Genomic DNA, 12,315 nt, shown 5'->3' with positions numbered 1-12,315 from the left:
TTGTGGCATTCAATTTAACAATCCACCAAGTTTCCCTTTGGAGAAGCCGTTTTAATCTGTCGCCAGAGCGGTTTTATTGATGTTTTCAGTGAAAAGGTGTACTACTGTAAAGATTTTGCAAACTGTATTACTACTCATGTAGTGTACAGGTTAGAATGTGGATGTGGCTGCTTCTATATTGGGCGCACAAAACGCAGGCTTCGTGACAGACTAGCAGAGCATAAGTACGCCATAAGGACTCAAAATCCCAGCTACCCCATGGCTGTTCATTTCAGAGAAGCTGGCCATACAGATCTGAACTCAGTGAAAGTAATGGCAATAGAGGTCATAAATAAAAACATAAGGGGTGGGGACAGATTAAAACGGCTTCTCCAAAGGGAAACTTGGTGGATTGTTAAATTGAATGCCACAACATTTCCAGGCCTCAATGAGGATGTGGACTTTTCTCCATTTTTGTAAATATCTCTTTTTTTTAACTCTGAATGAACTTAAGAATCGGACTGTGGGATGAAAAAGATGGTAGATTGAGATAATGAAATACTGTTTTTAATTATTTGTTTTGGTTGTGGGAGACACTTTGATAAATGGTTGTTTGTATTTACCTTGAGTGGTTGGGGAGGGGCGGGCTTTCTGTGTCATGTGACCTAGCTCTACCTCCTTACCTGATATACCTTTCACCTGCAATTGTTTGGCATGCCCTGATGAAGACAATGGGTCGAAACGCGTAGGCATGTAGCCAGTATTTAATAAAGGCTTTTTAAACTTTAGTAAGGAGTGCCTCAAATAGTGTTTTTTTTATCTTTTCATGGAAGTTTGGACGCCCAAGTTCTTTTTGATGAGCACCCTTTTTTACTAACTGGATACAGGACCCAGTGAAGCATTCCCTTTTCTCTTTTTTGTGTTCTTTAGTTTGGTTTTTTTGCCAGTTAGGGTCTACTGTTGCTCTTGTATACTGTGTTTATTATTTTAGGCTGTATGCAATTCGTAATCTTGCACTAGGCGTACCGTAATCAACACTTCCTGTTTTCAAAATGTAGGGCCTGGAGCTATGGACCGTTAGAGCCGAAAGTGAAACCATGAGCGTTCCTGACGAGTTAAAAATGAGTTGTTGAAATTTGAAATGTAGGCTAGCCTACATCTTCTACGACACATAGGCTACATCTTCAATACAAAAATCAATCTCTGTTGGGTCTACAGTTTAGCGTGTCACACGTGCCCACAGGCCTACAAGTGTTTTGTGCCACTGCCACAGACCTCACATTTGTAGGCGAAGAACAGCACTTCCATTTTGAGTCGACATTGCAATTGGCAGGCTATTTTCAAGGGACACTATGCCATCACTCAATAGGCCTACAATTCATAAACAAGTAGGCAATACTTATAGGCTACTAAATTATGAAAGTAATTGGAAAAAGTGTTGAATAACTTACTGCGTCTTGGTCCGGACATCTTCTGTACTTCTGACATCTCCAAATATGTGACCTGTCGGTGAAAACCAGCGCCCCCCCAGTGGTTCCTTCCTGTTTCCAGAAATAAGTTACAATGAACTGTATTAATTCTTATTAGGCTACTGGATCTTATTCCTTCGACTCAAAAGAGGTGTCAAAAGTAAAAGTAGCTCTAGGAGTTCAAAAAAAAAAAAAAGATTCCGAGATGGCTGGATATGGTTGATGCCATGTTATTATTATTTTTCCACTTTTCATAGTTGAATAACTGGTTTAACATGTAGCCTAATATCATGTGCTAGTGTTGTAGGCCTACAGTATCCTACTTACACCATGGATTTAGGCCTACTAAGCCTATAGGCTACTATACGGTCCGTGTAACGCTTTGCAGTGCTTTGATCCATTTTCGGAATTCACATGAAAAAGATGAAAATTGGGTTCAAAACTTCAATTTTCAATTTTCCAGACAACTCAGAAAACAGAAAATTGACGCTGTTTGTTCATTTCATTGTAATTTGTCGGTGGCCTTTGAAAGATAAAATATGTGAATTTGAAACCAAAGTAAAATGAGTCAATATTTCAATTTTCAATTTCTGCGTGGTGGTTGGACTGAACCATTCGCGCGGGGACCGGGGGATGTATTGGCTCAAGTAGCGGCAGATGTTTTGCGTAATGCCTACAAATGAATGGATTGCAAGTCAGCTTGAGACGTAGGCCTACAGATCTGACAGAATGACTGACTCCGCTGTAGGCCAACCTGCAACCCCCCGACAATCGTTGGGACGAAAGTGATTTCATGGACAGGGGGAGAAAATTACCCGCATAGTTTGCACACCGTGCCTGCTCTGATTAATGCGCACCACAGACCCATTGACTCCACACTGACTAGACTACTCTTAATATGATGTCTACATTTGCATTGGCTAATGCATAGTAAACGTTGCACATTGTTTAGCCTATTTTACGCGTGGATATTTCCCAGCCAATGTGATCTCATTTCTCAGTTGGCACCACACCGCAAAATGGTCCGTGAGTGGAGTAGGCCTATTAAACGGCATCTGCATCTGCATCTGCAAGACTTATATTAGCCTATTTGTAATAATTATTATCTTGACATTTCACAAAAATAAGACAGGCTTGAAATGTATACGGGTGTAGCCTAAAGGGTGATTAAAACAAAGCAATTGCGACATGAATTCGCAGTGCCTTATATTGCTCGAGCGCGTCATTTCAGTCCAGTGGAAAGTTTGAAGCGCAACGTTATAACGGCAATGTTGCCCACAGTCTGCTGTCAAGTGCAGCAACTGATTTTTTTTCTACAGTCTAATCTGCTTGTCTGAATTCTTAGGGGAGTTGGCCCATATGCAAACGGAGTTGCCCATTGATCTACAGCTGTGCGTGCCCAACGGTTCGGAGTTGGGTTCTGAGTTCGTCTCTGGCGTGTTGGCAGGGGAGGTGAAAGCGGGTTGTTGAAAAGTTTGCAGGTTGGCTACGACTACAGCTGAGCCAGTCATTCTGTCCGAGTTGTAGGTTTATGTCTCACAAGCTGACTTGCCATTTTATTTGTAAGCTAGGGCCTAGGCAAACAGATCTGGCGCTACTTGAGCCAATAGATACCTACATCCCCGGTCCCCGCGCGAATGGTTCAGTCCAACCACCACGCAGAAATTGAAAATTGAAATATTGACTCATTTTACTTTGGTTTCAAATTCACATATTTTGTCTTTCAAAAGCCACCGACAAATGACAATGAAATGAAAAAACAACGTCAATTTTCTGTTTTCTGAGTTGTCTGGAAAATTGAAAATTGAAATGTTGAACCCACTTTTCATCTTTCTGAAAATGGATCAACGCACTGCAAAGCGTTATTACACGGACCCCGGGGGATGTACTGGCTCAAGTAGCGGCAGATATTTTGCGTAGGCCTAATGCCTAAATTAATGGATTGCAAGTCAGCTTGAGACGTAGATCTACAGATATGACAGATAACTGACTCAGCTGTAGGCCAACCTGCAAAAAACCCTGCAAAAATTAGGCCTACCCGCATAGTTTGCACACCATGCCTGCTCTGATTAATGCGCACCACAGACCCATTGACTCCACGCTGACTAGACTACTCTTAATATGATCCTGTCTACATTTGCATTGGCTATTAATGCATAAACGTTGCACATTGTTTATTTTACGCGTGGATATTTCCCAGCCAATGTGATCTCATTTCTCAGTTGGCACCACACTGCAAAATGGTCCGTGAGTGGAGTAGGCCTATTAAACGGCATCTGCATCTGCAAGACTTATATTAGCCTATTTGTAATATTATCTTGACATTTCACAAAAATAAGACAGGCTTGAAATGTATACGGGTGTAGCCTAAAGGGTGATTAAAACAAAGCAAGCGACATGAATTCGCAGTGCCTTATTGCTCGAGCGCGTCATTTCAGTCCAGTGGAAAGTTTGAAGCGCAACGTTATAACGGCAATGTTGCCCACAGTCTGCTGTCAAGTGCAGCAACTGATTTTTTTCTACAGCCTAATCTGCTTGTCTGAATTCTTAGGAGAGTTGGCCCATATGCAAACGGAGTTGCCGACCATTGATCTACAGTAAGCTGTGCGTGCCATACGGTTCGGAGTTGGGTTCTGAGTTCGTCTCTGCTGGCGTGTTGGCAGGGGAGGTGAAAGCGGGTTGTTGAAAAGGTTGGCTACGACTAGGCTACAGCTGAGCCAGTCATTCTGTCCGAGTTGTAGCCCTACGTCTCCAAGCTGACTTGCCATCCATTTCATTTGTAGGCAAGGCAAACACATCTGGCGCTACTTGAGCCGATAGCCGTCCCCCGGTCCCCGCGCGAATGGTTCAGTCCAACCACCACGCAGAAATTGAAAATTGAAATATTGACTCATTTTACTTTGGTTTCAAATTCACATATTTTGTCTTTCAAAAGCCACCGACAAATGACAATGAAATGAAAAAACAACGTCAATGTTCTGAGTTGTCTGGAAAATTTTAATTTTGAACCCATTTTTCATCTTTTTCAAGTAAATTCAGAAAATGGATCAAAGCTCTGCAAAGCGTTACATGGACCAAAGGTTCAAGAAATATACATTTTTAGCTGCAAACTTCCTATGCTTTGGTCATACTAAGTATTACTTTTAAACTTATAAATATTAGTATCATTCATGAAAAGATCAGATTTGGCAATATGCAACAGCACAGTTTCAATGATAAAGCATAGTTGCAATTCCTCTGGCCACAATCCAACACAGTGCACCTTGAATGATTCAAATCTAAACTACTACAGTACTACAGAGTAGATCGATTACATGAAGAAAGTACAGTATAAAAGTAATAGAATAGAATAGACATAATCAACACTTTTCAATTTGAATTAGGCCTGTGAAAGACCCCCCCAACCCCCCACCTATAAACAACATGTTGGACACACTAAACTCAAACTACAAATAAGCTGTCAACACAACATGAATAACAGCTTCATTTACAATTAAAGCCGCAAGCGGCCTTGGCGGGCCCTCGCACCTGCGGCAAGGGGGGACGTGCCATGTCGCCCTGCCGTAATACACCCACCATACCTGTGAAAAACGGATGAAGCGTAACAGTTTTCTGACATGTATGAGGAAGGTGAAGGTGTCATTGTGGTAACACTGGTCTTAGCATTAACATTTACCATTATCATGGCAAGGCCTAATACCCCCCAAAACAAAAATGGAGTCTGTACAACCTTCGGTTCATGAGATATTGAGGGAAAAATGAATTAGCGTTAATTAACATTAGCAGTTATCATTAACATGACTGGAGTGTTGCTATGACCCCTCAATACAAAAATGGAGCCTTTATGACTTTTGGTTCAGGAGATATTGAAGAAAAACAAATTAGCATTGTTAGCGTTAGCAAATTAGCATTAACATGATTGACATGTTGCTATGACCGCCCCAAAACAAAAATGGAGTCTCTACGACATTTCTTTCACGAGATATTGAAGAAAAGTAAATTAGCATTGTTAGCGTTAACAAATTAGCATTAACATGACTGGCATGTTGCTATGATCTTCCCAAAACAAAAATGGAGTCTATATGAGGTTCGGTTCACAAGATATTAAAAATAGGCTACTAAAGAATTATTTTTTTTCCTGCAGTTCCTTTGCCTACCACATAGTGGCGCTACACCAGATTGCTATTTCAGGCATATAAAAAAGGGGCGGGGCTTTGTTGGAGTTGTTCATGCCATCCTATTGAACAAGTGTGTCAAGTAACATTCAAAGTAACACAAGGCAACCTCCTCAAAAAGTGCCCAACAGTCATCAATATTCATCAAGCCGCCATCTTGTTTTCTTACAACGTATCGAAAAATCGTTCGCAATTATTCATCTGCTATATCTTGAGATCATATACACCGAAAATTGGACATATTTGTTGTACGGTTTATGAGGAGTGTTTCAAATTCCATGGTGTGTCAAATTCCATCGTATGTCAAAAGTTCAACTTCAAGTCCAATTATCTCACTTCCTGTTGGGCGTGGCCATGGCATCGCATCGACCTTTTTGGTTCGTCTTAGTGAGATACACACCCCCCAAAGATGAAAAAGAATAATAATAAATAATCCGAGCAAGAACAATAGGGCCTCGCGCCTTCGGTGCTCGGGCCCTAACTAGGCCTACATTAAACACTGATGGCTGAATGGTTGTCCATTTCAACATTGATTAGGCTATGCATCATAACATGCATGTTGACATTCCGAACAAATTAAAAAGCCGTGATAGAGTGAAAGCCCAACTGGGAAACTCCAACTCCCATTGTCATTGTGACACAGCACTCCACAGCACCACTGCACACAACAAAATTGCATTTATGCTTCAGCAGCCCCCAATGGCGTCCCAAGGGAGCAGTGTGGCGGGACAGTACCATGCTCAGGGTACCTCAGTCATGGAGGAGGATGGGGGAGAGCACTGGTTAATTACTCCTCCCACCAACCTGGTGGGTCGGGAGTCGAACAGGCAACCTTTGGGCTACAAGTCTGACACCCTAAACGCTTGTCCATGACTGCCCTTTTTCTTTTTTTTAAGATGTTAAAAAATGATGAAAAAAACATTACAAAAAATATTATACACATTCTTTGCAAAACATAATTAAAAACAAATTAATCATTTAGTTTTGAAAGGGCCACTGAGCTAGTACAAATACAATGAAGTAGGCTACTGTAAGCGTGCATGGTGAATATTAGGCTATATGGACCCTCCATTTTGGATGGGAACACACACACACACACACACACACACACACACACACACACACACACACACACACACACACACACACACACACACACACACACACACTTTTTTGTTTCACAGTTTATACACTTGGCCAGCTAGCTTGACATGGTTTTCAAGGTTCATCCATACAAACACACACAAGCACACACAAAAACAAAGAATGAAAAAAAAACATCCTACTTATCCTCAATATCCTAATTATCATGTAAACCCCATTCTGAAAGGAGCACTTCAGCCAATTTCAATATGCTGTTGTATTGGTCACGCTACCCTTGACTTCTCAGTACCCGGTGATGCTGCATTTTTCGGCTCAGTCCTTTCCAAGATATGAGCTATTCTAAACGGGGCAGCGTTTGTTAACATTTTTTTTTTAATTAACATAGGCCTACTCCAAATATTTTCCCAATAGGTATCGCTATTTGCTAGTTGTCTGCTGATGTTGCATAACCTTTTGGATGTTTTTGGGAATAAATAAAAATGTTTTTTTTTTAAATGTAAACAAACAACTGCCCCCATTACAATGACCATGATCTTGGAAAAGCTGGGGGGGGAAAACTCTGGTACTAACAAGTCCAGGGTAGTGTGAGTTTTACAACTGCATGTTGAAATTGGCTGAAGTTACCCTTTAACCTTTTTGGATCCTAAGTCTTTAAAAGTCCTCCAATAATATGCATAGTGGTGAGGTGCACCAACTCTCCTACGTGTTCATGTGTGAGTATCCATGTGTATGAGTATGTAGCTGGTGTGTGAAGACACATGGGTGAAGCCTTGTCACGTTGTCATCTTGCTGCCAACCCAGGTGAAAAACCCATCTTCTTAACCCTCTATTGCATGGCGTTGCCATATGGCAACAAATTCTTTTTTGGGGTTTTTAAAATAGAGTATAACAAATATCCTCCACTTTTCCCATTGAGAGTGAACATGGGACTTTAATTTTGAAATATTTATCAGTTTGAAGACATTACCTTATTAGGAAATCCTGTTTTCCCACCACTTTCATGTGGATGCGCCACACTATGAAGGTCACGTCATAGTGGGAATCTTTACATAGTTAGTTTTCAAACTTCAAGACATATTTTCATCATAATAAAATTCAACATTAATCTAGGATGTGTAAACTTTCATTTTTCATCATTTAATCCAAATATAAAGTTATACTTTCTCTGTAAAAGGCGAAAATGTATTTGTTGCCATATGGCAACAACATGCATACAGTGACACTCCTTCTATACATGCATCCCAATGGGCTCCCATTGAGTTACATAGGGCAGGGCTCCCATTGAGTTATATACTGCCCTACAAAGGCAAAGAACCTTAACTCACCAGAGTGTGAAACTGAGAAAAGTGGCTTCAAAGTTTCTGTTTTGTCCTCTGTCCAGATAAAAGTATAATAGTTATAGCTCCCAAAAGTTGACAGTTGGTTACTATAAAGGAGATATATATGTATAGCAAAAAATATTTAGTTCAAATGTGAATTTTGACCGTTATTTGGCAGTTAAGGTATTCTGCCTTTGTATCATGGGCCAACAGTGAGGAATCATGCTGAGCCAAAAGGCAGTAACTGCCATATTTCCCCCCTTTTTTCATTTTAACTTTAATTATATATTTTATAAGAAACTATAAGCAAGGTCTGGTCATAATGTCTGTTTTAAATTACATACATGACATTTAGATGTCCTATTTAGTGAGATTAGGATATGGCGGGAATGTGTTTACATTGCATTGAATTACATTGCATTTCATTATATCTCAAAATTGTTCAGATAAACAGCCTGGCAGACAAATTACTGTGTAGAAAGACTAATATATCATGAATAAATACACAACATACTTTGAAATTGAAGAAAATATAATCAAAATTGAATAAAAGGCTATATTTATGAAATGGCAGTTGGAAGTTAAGGTTCTCTGCCTTTGAATCATGGGCAGAAAATAAGGAGCCGTACCAAGCAGTGTTAATTTCGTCAGCTTTTTTTGATTTAGTCTTAGTCTTAGTCACAATGACGAAAATCAATTTTAGTCTTAGTCGTATTTTAGTCATTGCCTTCCCAATTTAGTCTTAGTCTTAGTCAAAATGACGAAAATCAATTTTAGTCATAGTCAAATTTTAGTCATTTTAGTCATTTTAGTCAACATTTCAAATTTTAGTCAACATTTCAATTTTTAGTCATTTTAGTCAATATTGTGTAAAATAAATAACCTACAATGGCTATTGTTATTTCACAAAGTATTACTAATATTGCCTATTGCAGCAAATATTCACCTTGTTACTTGGTCATTTTCCGCCAAAACCCAAATCAGTAGGCTAATTTCAACATCACAGAGCAAAAGAGCATCACACACACACACACACACACATCCAGGTGCAGGCTGCGCTCGCTCTCTCTCTCTCTCTCTCTCTCTCTCTCTCTCTCTCTCTCTCCTCTCTCTCTCTCTCTCTCTCTCTCTCTCTCTCTCTCTCTCTCGTGCATTAGAAGCTGCTGCATATTATATTTCATTTTGAGTTTGATCACGGAGGAAGCTACATGCTCTTCTTCACCTGACCGCGGGACTTAAAGCCTGCAGATTGCCGGCAGTGGGAAGACCAGACATCCCAAGTCTGCATGAAGTTCAAGAAGTCTCCCTGATAGTGGCTTCCCGATGACCACGAGTCAGATAAAATACTGCTGATGTTAGATTATGCAAGTTAGCGGTTTTTGTTTTCAATTGACAATGCGAGCAGAGAACGATAATGACTCGTGCGGCATGTGTGGAATAGGCTTAAATAGATTGCGCGAGCCCACCTCGTATGCCCTGCAAAAGTTCCAGGAAAAATAGTTAGGCAGGGGTATGCAGACTGGACGATAGAAAGGACACGCATACAAATATTTAAACACTAGGCCTAATGCTGTTTTGTTTGTCGGGGGTAGGCTATCGAGGCTCGATAAGCATGACCTGGAAAGAGTTTTTGGAACTTAGGAAGACGCTGAAGACGCACGGACTTCCTTGGGTCTTTTAGCGTTGCTTTCGACGAGAACAAGTTTCAAATCTCAACAGTTTAAAACTCCTTAGCGATCGCCCATCCATTGACTCTTTTCAAAACTAGACTACAGTAGCCGTGCCTCTGTTACTTTAGACAGGCCAACTTTCCCCCTGCTGGCGCGCGCTCCCGCGGTGACTGATTTAAATAAATTCACAAATCCGACCTTCATGATTTGCTTGCTGCCTACTCATATGGTTAAACAACAAATATAGCAAACATTACAAAAAAAGAACAGACAAAGAACGCCGAGCTAAGACAGCCTAAGTGAAAAGGAGAATAGTGGAAGCTCGAGGAGGTTTAGAATGACAGTATCAGAGGAGGATTGGCGCGACTGTCATTACCTACTGCAGAAACACATGTCTTCGTCATGGATAAGAGGGTTGTTGAACATGTTTCAAAATAAACACTTCTCTCAACGTCGGCTATTTTTTCTCTTTCTCTGGGAATGTTTTACGACCTAAACTCAACTTAAATGGACTCACTGAACTACTAGGCTACAGAACTACTGACTGAGCCGCGCCATGCATTGGCTGCCAGCAGATACAAGCCAGGCAACACAGCGTGAGCGCGCAATCACCTATGAAGTTCAAGACACTTAGGCCTATATTACAATTACAAATTACAAATTAATTATAAATAATTATATATTTTTAATGTCCATTCGTCCATGGCTTGTAAATTTCGTCTGGTCTTAGTCTCCTTGACGAAAATATTTTTTTATTTTCGCCATATTTTGATTTGCTTGAGGCAATTTTTAGTGCGTCATCGTCTCGTCATCGTCAAGGGAAAAAGGGGCGTTGACGAAATATTTTCGTCATCGTCGTGGTTGACGAAATAAACACTGGTACCAAGGCAAACTACCTTAACTTCCTATTTTCTTTATTTTGACATTAAAACAATCAAATTGACTTTCAATATTTATTCACATGATAAAGGTGGTCTGAAATACCCCAAAAATGACATTAACTCAATTTTGACCAAAATTGATGTTAAGGTCTTTTGCCTTTGTAGGGCAGTATAGTGCTCTATTTGCACTTATTATATAATTTTGACTTGAAAACATGAACCTTCTTAATATTATGCTATTTGTATACCTCAATTTATAAGTTATATGATATAATATTGACAAATGAATTAATTTTCACATGCATACAGTGACACTCCTTCTATACATTCCAATGGGCTCCCAATGGGCTCCCATTGAGTTACATAGGGCAGGGCTCTCATTGAGTTATTCCTGGTAAAATATGAATAAAACTAAATGTATTTTACTTCAAATAAACTATATTGCAATTTCCTTCAATAAGATCATGTTTTTAAAAGAAAATTGATTTCAGCATGTTCTTCGAACCCACGTTGTTGCCATATGGCAACAAATTACCAACTACCCCCCCCAAAAAAATTTTTCCAGATTTTTCGTTAAATTTGTATTATTTTACCACTTTCAAGTCTAAAAACACATTTAAAAAATATATGATGTTTAAAAGGTTGTTCATGTGTACTTTTTTTGACCGTACTTAGTACAATAAAAGTATTCAAAGTGCAAGATAGGGCTTGTGCACAAGCCCTAAGCAATGCAGGTGCAGGTGTGAGGCAGGAGAAGGTGAATCAATGACCACAATTCTAAGAGACACCGCACACTGCTTACTTCTCTTAACTTTATTTCTCTGAGCGAACAACGCGTTTCGCCCAATGCGTCATCAGGTTCGCTCTATGCCAAACCCCCCATTACCCAGGTGTACAAATAAAGTGCCAAATGATCACATGATTCTTTGCTACCAATCTTGTGCATAGTCTCAACAAACCCATCCCCACAGGTGCGTAAAATAGGTAAAATATGATCAGTCCATGCAGGTTAGGTCTTCTTTGTCCAATAATAAGGGGCAGGTCATCACAACAATATTTTTTCACATCGATGTCCCCATGCACAGGCTATATACAAAGGTAACATAATTACATCAGTTACATTCAGATAGGCCAATACATACCACAGAAAATAGTCATAATGTCACATATTCATCAATATTACACAAATCCAGTAAAATTAACTCAGATAGGCCTAGAAAAATAAATCCCACAGAGTTAAGGCATAGCATCATGTCTTCAAGTCATTTATATTAGAAATGTAAGTCAAATATCATCAGCAAAATTCCACTTCATAATTCAATTCATCAGTTTATAAAAAAAAATCTAAATACATAATTCAATTCACAAAAAAACATTCAAATCATGTTTCTCATATAATCCATGAGGTTCAACAGTATTCAATTTGTGGATCCAGTATGCTTCCCTTTTTCACAGTTGTTTTATTAGATCTCCACCTCTTGGATTTGGCATCACCCTCTCAATACCCACAAACCTTAAAGTTGTAGCAGAGCCATGGTTTCGGTCCTTGAAGTGTCTGGCTATTGCATACTCCATATTACCATTTCTAAAGGAGGCTTTATGTTCGGTTATTCTTAATTTTAAGTTCCTTTTTGTTTGACCGATATACATAAGGCCACAAGGGCATTTTAGCATGTAAACTACATGGGTAGAGACACAATTGATAAATTGCTTAATGT

This window comes from Engraulis encrasicolus, chromosome 23, assembly GCF_034702125.1.
Source record: "Engraulis encrasicolus isolate BLACKSEA-1 chromosome 23, IST_EnEncr_1.0, whole genome shotgun sequence".
Lineage (NCBI taxonomy): Eukaryota > Metazoa > Chordata > Actinopteri > Clupeiformes > Engraulidae > Engraulis > Engraulis encrasicolus.
This window is presented reverse-complemented; position numbering follows the sequence as displayed.